The 20,479-nt window shown below is 37.6% G+C and overlaps 1 protein-coding gene across 2 annotated transcripts in view; it reads left to right on the plus strand.

Annotated features, from left to right (window-relative positions):
* Positions 1–20,479, plus strand: part of CHRM3 (cholinergic receptor muscarinic 3) — a 435,162-nt gene that overhangs the window by 219,373 nt on the left and 195,310 nt on the right. For both annotated transcript variants that reach the window (XM_012738300.2, XM_012738301.3), the window contains exon 3: positions 11,644–11,746. The gene's annotated coding sequence lies outside the window, so the exon portion shown is untranslated. The remainder of the gene's footprint in view (positions 1–11,643; positions 11,747–20,479) is intronic.

Here is a 20,479-nt window from a genome sequence, read left to right on the forward strand (position 1 = left end):
AATTAACCCATTCTTCCTGACCTCACCTCCTTGTCTCCTTTGACTCATCCACGACACCAAGTGCCCCTGTGTGCGGGCTCTGTCTCCTCCAGTCCCCAGACCTTGTCCTGCCTCCTGGAGCTCCGGCTTCTCAGCTTTGAGTGCGTTTCCCTCTGGTCCTTCTCATCCTGCACTCAACGCCGCTTTGCACCTCCCCCTTAGTTGTCCCCAGACACTGTCTTAAAGGTTATCAGTGGACCCTTCTCCTTTTGAACCTAAGCTACTTTTTTTCCCCCTGGTTCATCTCCTTGGAAACTTCTTAGAATTTGAGACAGTTGTTACGTATTTCTTGGCGTCGCCATCAGTCATATCTCAGAATCCTGTGTTCTTCCACCTTCTTCTGTTATTTCTTAGGTTTGGGGCTAGATTTTTCTTTTCCAACTCCTGCCACCTGAAAGAAATCGTTATTATTTCCTGAGAGTGAGTTCTCTGCCTCTCCCATTAGACACATTCTCTTTTCTTCCTATTCTGCACCTCTCCTCTCAAATCTCTCTTGTTGCTGTTATGCAGCTGGTCATCTGTATATTTCCATCTTGAAATGATCTCTTCAAGGCTTAATTTCTGTGTCACTGATTGTTTATATCAGTGAAGATATAGAGCCACCCTCTCACCAAACTCAGCATCCCTAAAACCCAGACTCATTTACTATTATCTTGCCTAAAATTTATACACCTGTATCACGCCACAAAGACACTTTCCTTTTTCTTTTACTCTTTCAAGAATTACTATTCCTCTGGTCCCTTGGCATTATACAAATATGTGAATAATCTCCATTTTCTTTTCTGTCCATCCAGTTGAGAAGTCTAGTTAAATGTCCCTTGCATGTCACCTCTAGCTCTGCCTACGTGTCGGTGGCTGTGTGCTGTGACCCTTGCAGGTGTCCCCTAAGGGCTCATCCGTCTTCCCGGCCCCACACTGTAACTGGTTCCCATGATCACATGACCTCAGCCCTATCACTTACACTCTGATTGTCACTCAATTTTTTGACAGGTCTTCAGTGTGAATCCAAACCACGAAAATTTAGAACTCCAGGAAGACACTGAAGCCCAAAGGGGAGCAGTGCTTTTCTCAAAAAATGCCCCTCACCTTTGCATACGCCACCTCCCATAAGTGTATATGCCTGGATAGTTCTGTGCTGCAGGGTTCCGGGTGTGTTCCTGTATTTCTCTGTGTCTGAATCCCCTTGTCTTCAAAGTCTTCATGTCAAAACCCTACCCCGCTCTCTAGTATCCAACACAAATCAGCTTTCTCTGTCTTGTCTTCCCTTATCTTCCCACTCCTGGTGAGAATTGAACTTATCCTTCTGTGTACACTTGTACCTTTGTAACTATCACAAACTCTTTTGTGTTGCTTCTACAACTAAAAGCAATATGCAGTAGGTGTTTTGTGTTGCATTGCTTTGATATTTGGGAATCTGTGCAGACTCCATGTCACCTAATTTTATTGAGAGTTTACCACTACTTGGAAATGTTCTTTCTTCATCACTTAAGGTCAAACACACTTTTAAAATTTGATTTGGCCCCCACCTCTTGAGTCCCTTGCCCTTTATGTCTTGTCTGAGCATTGCTTTCAAATACCTTTTATATAAAGACTGTCTCTATCACTTTATTTTCCTACTCAAAGCATGCCAATGACACTGCATTGCCCTTGGGGTAAAGTACAAGAAACCATATTTAAAATGTAAAAATATCGGCCGGGCGCTGTGGCTCACGCCTGTAATCCTAGCTCTTGGGAGGCCGAGGCGGGCGGATTGCTCAAGGTCAGGAGTTCAAAACCAGCCTGAGCAAGAGCGAGACCCCGTCTCTACTATAAATAGAAAGAAATTAATTGGCCAACTGATATATATACAAAAAATTAGCCGGGCATGGTGGCGCATGCCTGTAGTCCCAGCTACCCGGGAGGCTGAGGCAGAAGGATCACTCGAGCCCAGGAGTTTGAGGTTGCTGTGAGCTAGGCTGACGCCACGGCACTCACTCTAGCCTGGGCAACAAAGCGAGACTCTGTCTCAAAAAAAAAAAAAAATAAAATGTAAAAATAGTTAAAGTGTAAAAGAATGTGTCTAGAGAAGAAATAGAGTTCTACAGCAATAGAATTTTGCATTGCCTCTCTACAGCCTGGGTAGGGCTTAAACATTCTGGTGCTTTACTGTTCTAGGTTAACAATAAAAAGAATTCTCAGCTCATCCATCATGTGTTTGTTTCTGGAGAACAGAATTCCAATTTATCACATCAGAGTTGGATTGCAGAAGCTCAGGTTCTTTGGTCTTCATTAAGACGTGGTTTTTTGGTTCCTGTTTTTGTCTAGTCCTGCTCATTAGAAAGGCAGTTTGGGGTCTTTTGCAGAGAAAGAACAAGTAGTTGTAGGGATAATAGGATCAGGGGGAAATGCCATATTCCATTTGATACAGCGCTAAGAAACCGAAAGGGACATTAATTTCTTTAAAGGGCATCCCTCCCTTACATAGTTGAAAACTGTCTTCTACATCCGTGATCAATTTCTGTCCTGACTGACTTCACCCTGAGCTTCAGTCTGTCAGTGTGGAGCTTGTGGACACTTGGTGCCCAGTCAGGAATAGATAGGCTCGGTGCTTGGACACAAACCCTACTCATGTGACTGTGAGCTGGGAGCCAACTTTCCCTGAAGTTAGGCAAGAATTCTAATGCCTTAAAAGGGAAAGGTAGGGTGAAAATAATTAAGTCCAATGTCCTTTCCTTTTTATATGTTTTATAACTCTCCTGTTCTTTGTCTTCATTGTGTTGAATTGGTTTCTTTGTTCTGTTTGTTTCAGACAGCTTATTGAGGCAACTTATTATTCGCTCAATTAACAAAGTGGTGTTTCTTTACATGTTGTTGTTTCATTCGTTCCTAAAGGGGCTTATCTCGGCAGGCCAGGTTTTACTTTTTTTCTTTCTTTCTTTTTTTTTTTTTTTTAGTACTTTGCTGGATGAAAATTTTAAGAGCATAGAAATTCATTATTATTTAAAATAAAGAACCAGACTCATAGATTTAACTAATTTTCCTCAAATAGGTCAGGTCTTGACCTGTACATGTCACCCAAGTTGATTCTAATATAAAAGGCCCTTTTGACTAAGAGATAAAAAGAAAAAACTAAATTTAGTTTGGGCATAGAAAAAACAAGACAGAGCCAGATAGATTTTACACATGATCAAGGGATAATAGTGTGGACAGGAGGAAGTTAAAATAGACACCTAAGTCTAATATACTACTACTAAAATATTTTAATTTAAAAAATACAATCCACTATATTTTAGAAACTTTTTAAATAAAAAGTTACAAACATATTCAAAACGAAGAGAGAATAATATACTGAACCCTCTGTACCTTTCACTCAGTTTCAGTAATTAATAATAATTGACCAATTTGTTTCTCCCATGTGGAACCCCTTTCCCACAAACACCTGGTTATTTGAAAACAAATGCAAGACAAAAATATTTCTGAATATACCAAAATTCATGCCTTAATACATGACTTTTAAAACTAAAATGTTAGATTTTAAGAGAGCAGCTCTGACACTATAAAACAATAAGAAGCCAGGAAAGGTTTTATTTTAGTCAACTGTATTGAAGTATAATGCATATGCAACAGCAAACACTCATTGTAAGTGTATAGTTGAATGAGACTAGAGAAACGTATCTACCATGTTATTACCACTAAGTCAATCCATAATGCATTTCCATCATCAGAAAAAGTTTTCTTATATCCTTTCCTAGTTAATTTACATACACTCTACGCCCACCCAAGCCCCAGACAACTTTTGTTCTGCTTTCTGCCCTATAGATTATATGATTTTTTTCTAGAGTTTTATAAAAATGGCATCATATAAGAATTTTTCTGTCCAGCTTCTTTGACACAGCATATTTTTGAAATTTTTACATGATATTGTGAATATCATTAGTTCATCCTTTTTAATCACATTTTAAAAATTTGATTCCAAGACAGTATCATGATTTGCTCCTCCATTCCATCTGATGGACAATTGGGTTTTTTCCAGTTTGGGGTGATTATGAATAAAGATGCTATGAACAACATGCATGTACAAGTTTCTGTGTAGTCATATATTTTTAATGTCTCTTGGCTAAATAGCTAAGAGTATAATTGCTCAGCTATCTATAAAGTACATGTTTAGCTATATAATAAACTTCCACTGTGTGTTTTCCAAAGTGGTTGTACCATTTTACATTCCCACCAGCAGTGTATGAGCATTCTAGTTGTTCCACATCACTGTCAACATAGTTATAGTCAGCTGGTCTGCTTTTAGCTATTTTCATGGCTACGTGATAGTATCTCACTGTGGCTTTAATTTGCATTTCCCTAATAATTAATTTGAGCATCTTAACCATAGGATAACTGGACACCTCAAACTCTGATCACCATTTCTTCAAATCAGTGAAGCAACCAAATTCAGCTTGGGTTCTTCTTTTTCTGCACGCTATCCAGAAGTTTCTCCAAAATAAAAAGCCAGGTGTAGGTTTCCCTTCTCTCATTTGTCACAGCCTTATTCTTGAAAGCAGTTATTTCATATATTTTGTATGGTTTTCTAGAGACTTTTTTTCTTTTTTGTTTTGTTTTGTTGAGGAGGTAGGAGGGAAGTAGGTCATAGTTCTTACTCTGTCATACCTGTAAGTGGAAATTTAGGTTAGTTTTTGAGAAAGAATTTTCCGGATTTTTAAAAATCATGGGCCAAGGCATATTGTATAGAAGAAAACTGTTTGGCTCACTCTCTGGTGCTAATAAAATATGACACTAAGGCAGAAAAGGAAAAACAAGCCCCCTTGCTGAGTTTGGGGAATTCTGCAGAACAAGAATGACTGAAAAGGACAAAGATGAGGTAGTCTAGATTGTGCCTCCCAGCTTTCCCAACTTGGAGTTTTATCCCAGAGAATGGAGAGGTATATTAGTGAAAGTGAAGTATGCTCCAGGACAGGGAGCTATTAATATTTCACATGTATCGCTCTACCAACATCGTAGTGAACTTGGGCGTTCAGCCTGGTCAGTCAGAGGAAAGCCTTGGAATTTAAGTTCTGGCGTGGCATAGATAGGACCCTGGGATAGCTGGGGGACTTGGCAGTGAGGAAGGGATGCCATCACAGGGGTGAAGGCAGCCCTGCCCTGAAGGCTGCAGCACTCCAGGGCTGCATGGACATCACAGCCAGACCTCGGAAAAGGCCTCATTGTCAGCCGGAGGCAAGATGAAGCTGAGTTTAAGAGATGTCTACCTAACCTCAATAGGTCAGTGAAATGCTGATGGCATGCATGCAAGTGGTGAACCTCACTATAAATGTCAGCAGGGCCAGGGGCACCCAGATGGATAAGGAGTCCAGCGCCATAGGTCAGAGAAGATATTCAAAATCTCGAGATATACACAGACTCTTTTATCTGTTCCTGAGTTCACTTAAACCTCGCCTTTTTCTTTCCACTACACACACATGCATGCACACACACACAGGAAAAAAAAAGTGTGAGAGGAAGGCTAAAAGATAGGCTAACTTATTCAAAAGAAATTGAACAGTGCCTGAATTACATTTAATTTTGTGTTGCATTTTTATACAGGCTTGTATAAACATAATTCAGAGAATAGGGCAAGGGTTTGTGAATTTCTAATGATCTGTAGGATTTGTAAACTTAGGGAGTCGCTTTGTTTTCCAAGAACTATTAGTCCAGGGGGTGGGCAATGCACTTTCCCCACCCTCATCTCATGTCTAAAGATAGGAGATATTTTGGAGCTGTAGATGCTGGGAATTTACTGCCTAAAACCAGGCATGACAGCAAGACTAGAGAGATGTGGATAGGGCAGTGTGTGAGTTGGGTGGTGAACACTCGCTAGCTCACCCCTATTCCTACAGGAGACAGAAGCAAGCAGCCAAAACTTAGTTTGTGTTTCTTCAAATGCACCTTCTTCCTACTCAGCCAAAGACCAAAGAAGGGATGGCTTCCCAGAGATAGAGGACACCCTGCTGGGGACATGGCCTCATGCCTTAAGGCGGAGCATGAAGGAGTGGGGGATTCTGCAGCTCAGCCACTTTCTTTAGCTCCCTCCTCCCCCAGAGAAGGGATAGGAATGGGGTGGAGAGAATCTGAGCAGGTGAAATCTGTAATGCAGAGTGGAAGAGACTGCTGTTCACGCAGCCATTTTGAGGAGAACTCTAGTATCTGCCAACAGAATGCAATTCGTTTGGGTATACTACACTAAAAATTGCTTTCAAGGAACACAGTGCAAAGATTCAGTTCCATTTTTGCTGTCCATTCGCAATAAAATGTTTATAGAGATTTGACATTCTTTGACATCATTATATGAAATACATAATGTTCATTCAATTTTATAAAGTAGATTTTTATCAAAGCTACACATATTTTCCGAGCTTTAAGAACCTAGAGGTGCAAAATAGTGATAAACATGAGACATATGTTATAACAGTGAGAAACAATGCACAAGCAATCTCTTACAAACATAAACCTGGCTCTGATTCCTTTTTGTGTTAGAGGTCAACATAAGTAGTTTGCTCTTTCTGAAAATTTTAAATAATTGCCAAACAGAAATGGTATTCTTCAGCCTATGCCAGAAGTAAGTTTCTCAGTCTTCTTGCTCAGTGTTGGCCAGGACTTCAGCATTACTCAACAATAACCAAAATCTCCAAATCAATTTAAATATTCATATCTTTGCCAAATCTTTATGTTTACAGAGTTGACTCCATAAATAATTTTGAGTGATTAGTAAGATTAAAACTGGACCGTCAACTATCCAATGCCAATGTTGTTATCCTTGGTTTGCATTTTTAAAAAAGTTTGTGGGTTTGTTCACTTTATCTAAGTATGAAATCAAATGAAAAATCTCACCTTATGATGACCAAATTCATTCAAAATGCTTCCCAGTTTTCCGGAGTTGCTATGTGGGTTTTGGGGTGGCAACAGCTGGATTGGGGTCCCGCCAGTCGATGGACAAACGGTGATACCAAAGGCGCTGACCCTCCAGAACATGAGCCCACTTGACGCTGGGATCGAAACGGTGCACTTTGCAACTGTCGTTGGCCATGCTCACCTCAAAACGGGCATCGTCACTTCCCAGCCTGCACAGAACAAGGATGGAAACAAAAACAAAAAAATGTCACGAGTCCCATACACCCTGCTGGGTGGACAAAATGACAGCTCCAAGGCCAATTTTCTTAGCCATATCAAGCCTTCCCTTGTTTTCTAATTCAATAAACTTTCTTTCATACACAAAAAAATAAAATCAAATACAATAGCAATACTGTCAACAGATTTTCCTGTTATTGTAATCTTATTTTTTCGTGAACTGTTATTATAAGAAATGGATTGTCATCATTCTGTGCATATGTGTTTATATATACTAAGTGTATCACCTTCCCCCTGTCTCTACTATCAAATAGTTAATGATATAACAAAACAACATTGTATATGCTAGAAATTATTTAACCATGTAAACACATACCCTACATATATCAAGTGTGGGTTTTTTTTTAATATTTCTGTGTCTTTATCTTTATTCAATGTTTATTTTTAAAAATGAATATAGTTTACTATTATATTGGGAGAATGGGTGCAATTTTTAATACATTATAATTGGTCTGCTCTAGTACAGCTAATTTCTTTTTTCTGACCACCCTGTTAGTTAGTCATATATATATTTTATATATATATTTATAATCAGAACATACAATTTTATATTCTGCTTTTATTATCATTATCCATATTGCTACTTATTATATTACTTTAATGGCTACCTGATATACTATGAAATTAATATACCAACATTTTCTTAAATTCTTACCTGTGTATAAACAAATATATTCTATTATTAGCTATTATAAATACAGATTGCATATCCCTAATCTGAAAATCTGAAATCTGAAATGCTCTGAAATCTGAAACTTTTTGAGCAACTGGCATGATGCTCAAAGGAAATTTTTGGTGGAGTATTTCAGATTTCAGGTTTTCAGATCAGGGATGCTAAACCAGTACAAATATTCCATATTCCAGACTCTGAAAACTCTGAAATCTGAACTTCTTCTGGTCTCTAGCATTTTTGAATAAAGGATATGCAACATGGAATGCTATGAGGATCATTCTTTTAAAATATGCCATTTTCCAAATTTGAATAATTCCCTTGGGATAATTTATGAGTGGGATTATTAGGTCTAAGGATATGAATATATTTAAGGACAATACAGGTATGAATCAGATTGGTGATTCAATGGGCTGTACACATCTATAATGCCACCAGAAATATGAATTTATTAGTTCATTTTCCAATAGTCTCATCTTCATTTTTATTCTGTTATTTACAATTGTAGTTAATGTAATCCATGTCATTTTCGTTTTGATTTGAATTTATTTTCTTGATTGTTATTGAGATAAAAAGCATATACTGCTCACTGTTTGTGAATTAGTGTGCCTTAATTAGAGAAATAACACATATCAGACAAGCATAGGTTCAAATCTCAACTTGAGCCATTTCCTGTTCTATGTTAAGTGGATTTGGCTCTGAAAAAAACATAGTTTCTTCACTGGTAAATTGGTTAACAGTGATATCTATTTCACAAGATTGTATAAATGATTTGGTGATTTAATCAATGCCTGCTATGTTACTGACCATGGGAAACTATCACTTCGCCCCTCTGTCTTTGCCTCTCTAGTTTCATCTACCAACCCTCCAACTCCCAACTTCGTGCATGGGTTACCCATTCAGGTTCTTTTGGTACAAAGTTTTCTAGATCCTGCTTTCTCAGAATTTATTTCCGTAGGGGACAATTGCCAGTGTTCTCTAGAGATCTGATCTCTGTGCAGCAAGTGCTGACTTAGATTGCAATCACTAAAGTCAGATCTGTTGACCTCATGAATTTCCCCAAGTGTTCACACAACCAAATGGGAAACATCCTCAAAATAAACATTTTTCCAAAAATTGCTCATTCTAGCATGCTGTGTGTAGCCTTATCCAAGTTTTCCCCCATTGGGTTTCTGAGATTTATTTTATTTGTTTTGCTGCTTCTTTGATTTGGTTTCAGGCAATACCTTAGTTAACCTTTTATCTGCTACATCCTATCCAAGAACAGTAAGCTTACTTCTTGTGGTAACAAGTGTAGTTCGTTGAGAAATTGCAAGACAAAAGCATCCATTGCAAGATCATCATGTATAGGAATGGTGCCACCTTTTGGACTTTGTCTCGTACCTGGTGTCCATTTTCTAAGCATTATTGCTCATTGTGGCCTGGAAATTGGTTTCTATCTTGAGAGAATTTGTAGTTGGAGCTGCCTTTTTAAGCAATCACTCTTCTTTAAAGTCAAAGTGATTTCTACTATGTTACAAGGTATTGGAAAGCCTGTAACAAGTAAACAGTTTCTCAATTGGAAAAGCATTGAAAATACCTCTTTCATAAGGCAAGGCAATTTGGAGGCTACCAAAAGATCTTCTAGTCTCTCACCTTCATGACAAGAAATTGAACTGAGCAAGAAGCATTCTACGTAGGTCCATGTCACCAGTTTAAAGGAAAAATAAAGGAAGAGAGGGAAGTAGAAAAGGAGAAAATCCTCTGCAGTCTTCCCAGCTCCAGCAACTGTATTTTGCATCCTCTGGAGAATTCCAAGAGCTCCTTTAGATTGTTTTATCCTTACATGAGTCTTCTCTTGGATGTGTCATTGACAAGGTTTCTTCATTTTTGCAGGGAAAGTCTGCTTTGTGCTGTGTCCATGGCCACCGTCCCCACTTCCCACAAAACAAATGAGTACCAGCCTCCTTTGGCATCTGATAGACAAGGCAGTCTGACTTATGCGCATCAAAATTGCACCAGTAAAGTTGCTAAAATCTAAAGCACTTCAGAGGCAGAAACTATAAGGTTTATGTAATAATTATTACATAATTATTATTATGTAATAATTAAGGCTGCAGGAAAATTTGAGACTCACAGCTGGATTCAGACAGATTTACTAAGTTTTCTATAGTTGCTGGTCAGTACACAGTAGCCAGATATGTCCACGGTAAGGCTGTACAAAGCTCTATTATTGAAACTGACAGGGTGGAAAAATGTGGACCTAATCACCATCTTGTGTTTCTGCCACATGTTTCCATTCATCAAACTGGAAACAGGAAGGGTGAGAGTGGGAACAGTCCCCTTGTGCCCAGTCCCCTTGTAGCACACAGCAGCAAAGCACTTGCTGTCATGAAATAGGACAGTGACTATAATGTCCACACCCCATTCCTCATTGTGCCCCATGTACTTTTTCAAGGATCTTGGCATCATATCTCTCCTTGTGGCAGGAGGAGGACTGGCCCCCAAATTTCAGCCTCTAGTCCCAGTCTGCACATCACTCTGTGGCCTTGGGCATGTTCCTTAACTTCAGTTTCCCCTGACACATGGTACGGCTAAGGTCACACTGTCCCACCTGGGAGAAAGATTGTGAAGCCAAAATAAGATAATGTGCTTACAGGATTTTGGAAAGAGCTTCAAGTTCTGTGAAATTCTTGGGGTTTGTGCTTTTATCTGTGCTGTAAGGCTGATTTGCAATAATTTAAATCTGTAAAAGGATGTTTTGCCATGTCATTTGTAGCAGTGGTGAGTCCCATTAATGCAGCTTTCAGAACATCCCATGTTGCCTCAGCTTCTTGCACTGGACCATGCTGCCTGAATCTCTTTCTCCTTCCTCCTTGCCCCCATCTTCCTGTGTTTGTCTGTCTTTCACTCTCCCTCTCCTATGTAGCATTCAAACTCAACTTAAAGGCCCTCTTCTCTGTGGCATCACCATCTTGCCCTGTATCTTCTCTGGACTGGCAGTTATTTAGCTCCCCATGCCCTGTATTGGGGTGATCTGCTCCAACTTGGCCTCTCCCACGTGACAAAACTTGGCTTTTGGAGGACGGGAACCAAGCCCTATCTTTTTTTCTTTTCCTAACCCAATACCTGCTTCAGATTATTTGCTCAGTAAATATTGACTGAAATGATGAGTGAATGTCAAATACTTGTTGCCATGAAATAACAAGCTGAATTGGTAAAGTGAGTGTTTCTTAAATTATTTGCTATAAAACTTGTGGGGGAAGCTCACGCTTAGCAGTGTCTCTGTTTTGTGTGGCTATAACAAAGTGACACAGACTGGGTTATTTATAATTAGCAGCAATTTATTGGCTCACAGTTCTGAAGGCTGGGAAGTCCAAAATCAAGGCACTGGCATATGGCCTTGTAATTTATATGTAATATGAATATATGTATGTTATGTATATGTATTTGGGGGGAAAACTTATAAAATACTGTTAATTATGGCAAGTTTCAAACTGAGAGTATGTGACCAAAAGACATAGACCACACAATGTGGCATCAGTGTGGGAAGGTAGGTCACACAAGTGGGTCATTTCCCCAGTAACTGTTGTGGATCACTCATTCAGCAGGATGCTAACAGATGTAGACTAAAAGGATGTCTTAATGAAGCATGTATGGAAAATGCTGGGATAAATCTCCATTTTTGAAATCTGTCATTTAATTAATATCCCATCTCACAATTTAGTGATCTGAGTATCCTACTTATTCTCTTATCTTGCTTTAGATTTATTTACCCTTTCCTTATTTGTTTGATTTTTCAGCTTTTGTGGTGGCATAGCACCTGGCTTCCTCCTACAAGGAAAGTTCAACAAACAGCACAGTCTTTGATACATTAGATTGGTTTGATGATCCTACCTGGAACAGGTATGTAAAACTTCCAATATATGCTTACCCCCCCCCATTTTGAATCATAACTATGGATGTATATCTATTCCAGCTGACTACCAAGAATGGAATCTGTTCTAAAGACTTAAACTCATGTGTCAGAGATGACCTTTGTCTTTTCTACTTAAAAATATGTGTGTAAAACTCCTGAAGACCACTTCATTTTCTTTGTTTTGTGATAAACTCAAATTAAGAACATAGCCATTTTAAGACAGGGGGGAAATTGTATGCTCATATGAATCTGAAAATAGTATGATTTATCTGCTGCTCTATGGAAATCAGATATATGAAATAAAATTTGTACTCTGGCATTTATATAAATGTAGTAGCTATGTTAAAAATTCTAACAGAAAAAATATCACCTCTTTCACCTCCCCCCCCCCAAAATTAGTTCAGGCTTAGAGAAAAGTAAGTAACTAAATTGTAGGCTAAATGACTACACACATGAGTTAATCAATGATTGCTTGATCTCTCAGATTTTGTGACAGTTATTCCCTTGGTATATAATGATATAAATATTACATAAAAATAAAAATACACTATTTGACAATATTGTTTAATGAATCCTCTCGAAACAAATATTCTCAAATTATATTCTCACAATATATAAGCCTTCTAGCTCTTGAGTCTGTCCAATTCAGACTTACTTGAATGAGTACTGTGTGAGTACATGAAACAGACAAACGATAGATAAACAGATAAATAGAGATACAGACATAGACATATCACTATACCTATTATTACATAATACGTGTGTGTGTTTGTATATATTGTATGCTGTGACTAAGGGATACTTTATTATACTTAGAAAAGTGCCTTATCTATATAAATTGTGTTTTCAAAAGGAATACTATATATAAAGACTCCTCTGTTCCTCCTTCCATATGCCAAAAAAAAAAAAAATCTGAAAACTGAGCTTGGGATATAGCATAGGCTTGAGAATTAATCAGCTGTGAATTCAAGACCTAACTCTAATTACTTAACAATGACCTTGGGAATGTTTTTGTACTTCCTTAGGAAGAGTGCTATTTAAATCTGAAAAGGAGGAAGCCAGGAAGGAGGGAGGAAAGGAAGAAAGGAAAGAAGGAGAGTAAATAAATTAACCCAAAAATGCAATGCCCCAAGTAAATCAAGTAACCTTTATTCTTAGTGAGGTGTCAAGTGGCTAATGGATGTGTTTCTAAGGTTCTTCAAAGAGTTTCACCAGTACATTCTGTAAGAGTCCAAAATCCATAATTAGAGTTTAACCGCTCTGATTTAAGGCACAAGTTGCAACTAATCACCTACATGTCAGATCCATTTTAGTTTATTTTATAGTTATTTTGGCCTGCACAAAACTGATATTTATGTTGTTTTAAAAATTGCCAAATAAAAATCAGGACAGTTCACATGAAAATCTGGGCTCCCAGTCTTCTTTTTCTCTGTAAATGGCCAGAAATCTAGTTGCCATACAAGATACTTCCCTCTTCTTGACCTCTCCACACCTAACCCATCAAGCCCTCCATAGCCAGTAGGACTGGGCTCTCACTGTGAAAAGATGCTGGTGCTCAGGCGTCTCCCCAGAAAATTAAGTCAACACCTGAGGGTGGAGCTCAGGCTGCAGAATTTTTTGCAAAGCTCCCCCAACAATTCTTTTGTGCAGCCACAAAAGAATGTACTCTAATATCTTCATTTCTCTTTATGTCAAAACATCACCCTAGTCCAAGTCACAGTCACCACGTCTTCCTGTCACCCATCTCCCATGATGCTCTTATCTTCTCATTTCTGTTCTCGTCCTATTCAATCGATTCCCCACCCAACAGCCAGAGTCACTGTGCTTATAGAAAAATATCTAGTCAGTTCCTTCTTACACCTTTTCAGTAAGAACAGTAATAATGCAAAAATTGAAGGTGATCATTTAGACATTGGTTGAATAAAGAATCTGGGTTCAGGCTTTGTTGAAGGATGGAGTCACGAGACATTCAATTTCAGGAGCAAATGGAAGAAAGAGTATCAAAGGTGTACCAGAAGATAACAAGGCGATTTTAGTCGATTCTCACATCTGGCCTGTTGCTTAATCTGACAGTCCCTTCTGCTTGGTCCTCCAGTTTGTGACCCACAGGCCATAAGGATCCCTGACCTCTCATACAAATCACTGCCCAGTCAGTGCCCTGATCCCACCTTATTTCAGGAGCACAATGGTGTGTGTTACAATATGGCGCCTACAATGTTTGCTGAATATTCCTCCTTTAGGAACATTCTGGGGTCTTTTCTCCTGTTGCTCAGACATGTAGGTGACTTTCCTTTTCGTTAATGAATAATGGAAGTCCAGTTATTTATTTGAACTGCAGTGGAGATTTTTTTCCCCCTCCTGAGAAACCATTGTTTCAGCTATTCACATCTTTCATTTAGACTCTTAACCACCCCAGTATGGTAGACTTTGCATTTCCCATTAGTAGGGAAGAAGGTAGGGTGTCAAGAAAGAAAGTTTCTTCAGAAAAGGCACCCTTGGAGGTGCTTTTTTATATTGATGCTATTTTAATAAGGATTTTAAAAGAAATCAATAAATTCAAACCACACTGAAGGTGAGTGGAAACTTGGGTCCACATCACACCCTCGGTGCATGATGCAATTGAATTTTATTTCATACTGGTGTCAACGTTTGTCTTCAATATAAAATCATCAATGTTTCACAATTTAGAGTAGAAAAAAAGTTCAAGGTCCTGTGTTTAATGTTGACAAATAATGTGGGTATGACATTCACTTAATTGAGACCAATGAAGATATTATAAACTCAGTTACCTAGGTATTAAATTAATGTGTGAGGCATAAAACTACCTTCTTTACCCTAAATTATTTTCATCAGCAAAGGTAAAGTGTGTTTGGGGACCTAATTTACCCAAATAATATGCTTGTGCAAAGCTATTCTGAATTTTAGAAAACAGTTGACCTTTGAGCTTTTTCTTAAGTATTTATTTTGGGTTAAAAAAAGGGGACCAAAATACAGAGAGACACACAAACACGTACGTACTGAGCACCCTAGAGACACATCACAGAACAATGCTTACTATCCTGGTGCCTTTGTGTTTCCTTTAGGGATCAAGATGGACTGGCCTTGTGTATAATTTTTCTCTGCGGTGAACAGAGCTATAATGAGGTCACAGATTCTTTTCATGCCATTTTAGGAATTTCTTTGAAAGGATTCAGGCAGAGATGTCCCTTACTTGTTAGAGTTATATATTAGTACAGGCAAAGCTTTTCAAATAATGTAAAGTCATTTTTCCCCGAAATTCCTTATATCCCTGAGTGTCTGGGTTTAGGATAAAGGAAGATTAAAATCTTTGTAAAATCCACCATATTGCCACCACATGGAAGAACTTTTTTTGTGGGGGGGGCATCTAATAGAGTCTGAAATTAACCTTGGTTTAAGTGTACTTCATCTTGCATTTTCTACTACTTGTTTAATTTGCTATTAACTCCCTTTAATCAGAGAGATTCCATAAAACTGGCATAAAATTGGCTAGGATTCATTAAACAGACTAATATAAAATATAAACATATTCTCTATTTATTTTACAGAAAACACAATATGGATACTTGGTAATATTGAATGGATTGTGAAGATTTGTATTATTTTATATTAATACATCAAATGGCTCAAATATATGCATCTTTGTTAATGATTATTTACTATTATATCAAAACAAACTTTCTTATAATTGTCATTTTCTGGCATCTTTTGTTGACTTTTGTTTTTGTTTTGAATTGACACATAATTGTGCATATTTATGGGTACAATGTGATACTTTGATACATGTATACATTGTGTAAAAATCAAAGCAGAGTATTTAGCATACTTATCATGTCATACATTTATCATTTTTTTTCGTGACGGGAATATTCAAAATTCCCTCCTCTAGCTATATTGATATACAAAAGCTGTCCATATTCACAATGGCTGGATACTTTCCAGACAGAACTCACATGCAATATTGTTAACCATAGTCGCCCTACTGTGTAATAGAACACCAGAACTTATTTCTCCTACCTACCTAACTTTGCACCTGTTGACCAATGTATTGACCTTTGAGGGTGATTATTTTGGAGCAAAAGATGTATTCTTCCAACATCCTCCATGCTTAGACCATATTTCAGTAAGTATTTGTGGAATGAGTAAATGAATAATTCAAATGCATTTTTATTTTAAACCAGCAGATGAAATCATACCAAAGCTAGGAACTGACTTAACCACTGAACTAGGTATAGGAAGTAATGAGCAATGAAAATAATGATCGTATCATATCTGATATGCTCTATTGAAGTAGAGAGGTAGACATCATTTTTGAAAGATTTAGACAAAGTCAAAAGACCAAAAAAGCTAATATTTTTGTTAGTAGCTCATCTTGTTTTTATTAAGGCATAGCTGCCTATTTCTCTCATCTTCTTCCCAGTATTTCCATCTTTAAAGCCTTTTTTTTTTCTTTCTGCCACTCTTGTCCTTAACAACTTTGCTAGAATCATATGAATAAACATTAAGAGATAAGGTACAACAGCATTGCTGTAAACACTAGTCTTGAAACAGGTGCACTTGTGAACAATTGAATAGTTTCTAATGTTGCCCTGTCAGGTAATATATTGCCTAAATAAACTCTGTAGGAAGAATTTGGATCTTTCCCATGCCTCTGTCTATTTTTCTGTTAAATCTCTGACTTTTCTTGGCAGAACACAAACCCAGTTAAAGGTGCTATGCTTTACTTTGTTTCCATTTTGAATTTCAGAAAGAAAATCAATGGGATGGTCTTATCAACAGTAATATAAGCTATTCACACATAAAATAATTTTTCTCAGCAGTTGTGAAATTTCGCTTTGAAATTAAATTACATTTCTTAGTGTAACAATATGCTGTGCCTCAGAGAGTAAGTAATTCTTATATTTAGGATTCCCAAATCCTATTCCCACATGGGAGGGATTTTTCAAACAATATTCTTTATCAGAATATTAATAATGATTAATTATAAATTTCATTAGAAGTATTCTAAAATCAAGAACTTTTCCCATATTTAACTTGGATATCATCTTCACTTTATAGAAAAAGAGTGAGTTACAGAAAACCGTATCGTGAGTAATTCCCCATCTAAGTTCTAAGGATAAGCCATGGCAACCAGGAGTATTTTTTCTTTCCAAATGCAAAACTCTTACTTTCTAAACCAGCTGTTCTCAGCCAGTCATTTTGCTTCCCAGGGGACACTGGGCCATGTCTGGGGCCATAGCTGGTTGTCACAGTTGGGAGGACTGTAGTGGGCAGAGGCCAGGGATGGTACAGACTGCCTACGCTGCACTGGACAGCCCCCCTCAACTAAGAATTATCCAGACCAACATGTCTCAGTGATTGCCCTGAGGATAATATTGGGCAACTGGTGAAAGGATACAAAAGTGAGTTAGAAAGGAAGGTAGTTGGAGAGTGGATGAGAGTATTCTGAGATAGGGACAGTGGAGAGAGTGAGACCGGAGACTGAAGAGGAAGAGGTAAGACAGGGGATGCCTTTGCAGTTGAGCAAAAAGAGACATGTGTTTAAAAGGAGAAAAAAATCTCCTTTATGTCTTCTTCTGTATCCTCTCTTGCTCTAGCCCCAGTTACCATTTCGCCAGAATTTAAAGTCTCCACCTAGCTTCTCTGATTCTATAGGGCAGATGCCACAGGGCATTTAGATTGTAACAAATGTCAAGGTTGATTGCATATTTTTTTTCAATTCTTTTTTTTTTTTCAGCATATTATGGAGGTACAGATTTTAAGGTTTCAATAAATGCCCTTCCCCCCCATCCCCCCACAAGTCTGAGTTTCCAGCATGACCATCCCCCAGATGGTACACATTTCACTCATTATGTATGTATATACCCGCCCCCCTCCCCCCTCCCCCCTGCCCAATACCCTATTACTATAGTACCTATGTGTTCACTTAGGTGCTGCTCAGTTAATACCAGTTTGCTGGTGAGTATATGTGGTGCTTGTTTAGTGGCTCTGTCTTCCTCTGCAACTACCTATATCTCAGTTCTACCAGTGACAGAACTCCAGCCAGGATCTGAGTGGCTCTGTAATTTGAGGAAAGATATTTAACTTCTCTGAACTTTGGTTTCTTCATCTGTAAAAGTCAAAATAGTAACATTTTCTTCCCAGGATTGTGGTGAGGAATAAATGAATATCTACTACAAAGCAAGTACTTCTTGAATATCATATTGTCCCCTCAGTTCCCATTAAAGGGCGTTTCATTGGTTTTCTCATGAGAAAAAAAAAATGAATTGAGCACATATGGACACATATACAATGGTGGTCCCATAAGATTATAATTCCATATTTTCACCGGACCTTCTTTATGTTTATATATGTTTAGATACACAAATACTTAATCTTGTGTTATAACTGGGGACAGTATTCAGTGCAGTAACATGCTGCACATGTTTGTAGCCTAGGAGCAATAGGCAATAGCATGTAGTCTAGGTCTGTAGTAGGTTTTACCATCTAGGTTTGCATAAGTACACTCTATGATGTTCCATAACAGTGAAATCGTCCACTGACACGTATCTCCAATGTTAAGCGACACATGACTGTATATTCTTACCACTGTCAGATTCTACTGCTATTAATGTGTCATGCCATACTGGGTGCTTCATATCAATACACCAAACTCTCTGCTTTTAAGGTAGTTTCCAGTCAGAAAAAAAATGAAAGTTTTGATAGTTTTGGTAACATTTTCTTTTAATATATTGTAAGGTTTTTTTCATTTATCTATTTGTAGAATGACTATATATATATATATATATATATATATATATATATATATATATATATCTCCCATTAACTTAAAAGCATTGTCTTTTTTTTCCAAAACATTTTAGCACATAGATTTTCAACAAAGTTTTAATGATTTTTTTTTTTTTTTTTTTTTTGAGACAGAGTCTTACTCTGTTGCCTGGGCTAGAGTGCCATGGCATCATGCTAGCTCCTGGGCTTAAGCAATCCTTCTGCCTCAGCCTCCTGAGTGGCTGAGACTATAGGCATGTGCCACTATGCCTGGCTAATTTTTGCCATATATTTTTAGTTGTCCAGCTAATTTCTTTCTATTTTTAGTAGAGATGGGGTCTCGCTCTTGCTCAGGCTGGTTTTGAACTCCTGACCTTGAGTGATCCTGCTGCCTCAGCCTCCCAAAGTGCTAGGATTACAGGCGCGGGTCACCATGCCCTGCCATAATGACTTCTTTTGAACTTTATTCAAACTGTCATCAATGCAATATTTAATATTTTAGATACTGTATATTTTAATGCTAAGATTGTCGAAGGCCACTAACACATTATGCATATTAATTTGTACACATGTCCATCTTTCTCTAGGACTAATAATACTGCATGTTCATGTGTTTATAGTTTAAAAGTACTTCCATATAGTAAATAGATAGTGTTAACGGTTATTGGCATGAGCTTAGGGTCAGGCAGCCCTGGTTCAAGTCCTGGATTAAAATGTAAATTTTGAATTCCTGTTTCCTGACTCAGCCTCTGCTTGCCCATTCTGCCAGGGAGGATAAGAGAGCGCCCCTTATGGACTATTGAGAGGATTCAGTGAAATGAGGGAGTTAGTTAGAGGTCTTGCTCTACACGTGGATATGGTAAGAGTTCAAAGAACGGTGATTTTAGTGTAGACCTCATAGAGACCTTAATAGTTGAATTTTATGTAAACAGAGGGAAGGAAAGAAAAAGCAGTGTGCAGAGATTAGCCAGTGTCTCCTGGTCATGCATCTTTGAAATACGAGAGTGAGTGTATCTTAACCTGCCACTGCTGCTAGCAGCCTGACAGCTCCTGGCGTGCCCGAAACATAGTAAACATTCCAGAAATACTAGGTAGTAATATAATGCATTTAAAGAAAATGATGACAATTTAGCGATTTTAGTATTTAAAGTTCTGTAGAATCCTTGAACCACACGAGCGTGGCAGAGAGTAGTGTTTTTGCTGAGGACGTGTTGATCTCCCAGCCAAGGAGCAAGAATCACATATCACTTGTTTTTACATTCTCAGAACTTAAGGTAGTGCCTAGTCTGGACACTTAATGCATGCTTGTTTAATAACTGACAAAGTAAATGGATGAACTCGAATAACTGAGAATTAAGTTTTAAGAAAAGCATTGTTTTTTAAAAATAATATGTTTCCACTAATGTTTTGGAAAGAATGTATGCCTTTGACATTCTTTTTATTGTAACTATGTTCTCTTTTCTACATTTAGTCTAAAATTCTAGTTACTTCAATTTTTCCTTAGATTTTTCTTTTATTGTTCTTGTTTATAAACCATTGGACTTTGTTTATTCAACACGGTATTTTTTAAAAATTAATCTTTTTCTTAAGACTCATTGCAACAATATAAAAGTTTGCTGATATGTACTAAATTAAGAGAAAGCTCATATAATTGTAGGGTTTTATTTGTTTTGTTTTATATAGCATATATCAAATTCAGGTAACAAAGTATTGACAGTGGTACTTTTGAGGAATGTGTGTTAGGGAGTGAAAAAGGAATGATACTCAAAGAACATTACTTTCAATAATATAGGTTTTTCTAAAGCTCTTTAAATCACTGTGTACTCTTAATATAGTTACACTTGCACTGAAATCATATTTATTCTATTTATTTTTGATATCAGAGTGAAAGAATCTATCACTTTAATTGTCATATTTGGTAAATGCATCACTCA

The sequence above is a fragment of the Microcebus murinus genome, chromosome 19, assembly GCF_040939455.1.
Source record: "Microcebus murinus isolate Inina chromosome 19, M.murinus_Inina_mat1.0, whole genome shotgun sequence".
NCBI lineage: Eukaryota > Metazoa > Chordata > Mammalia > Primates > Cheirogaleidae > Microcebus > Microcebus murinus.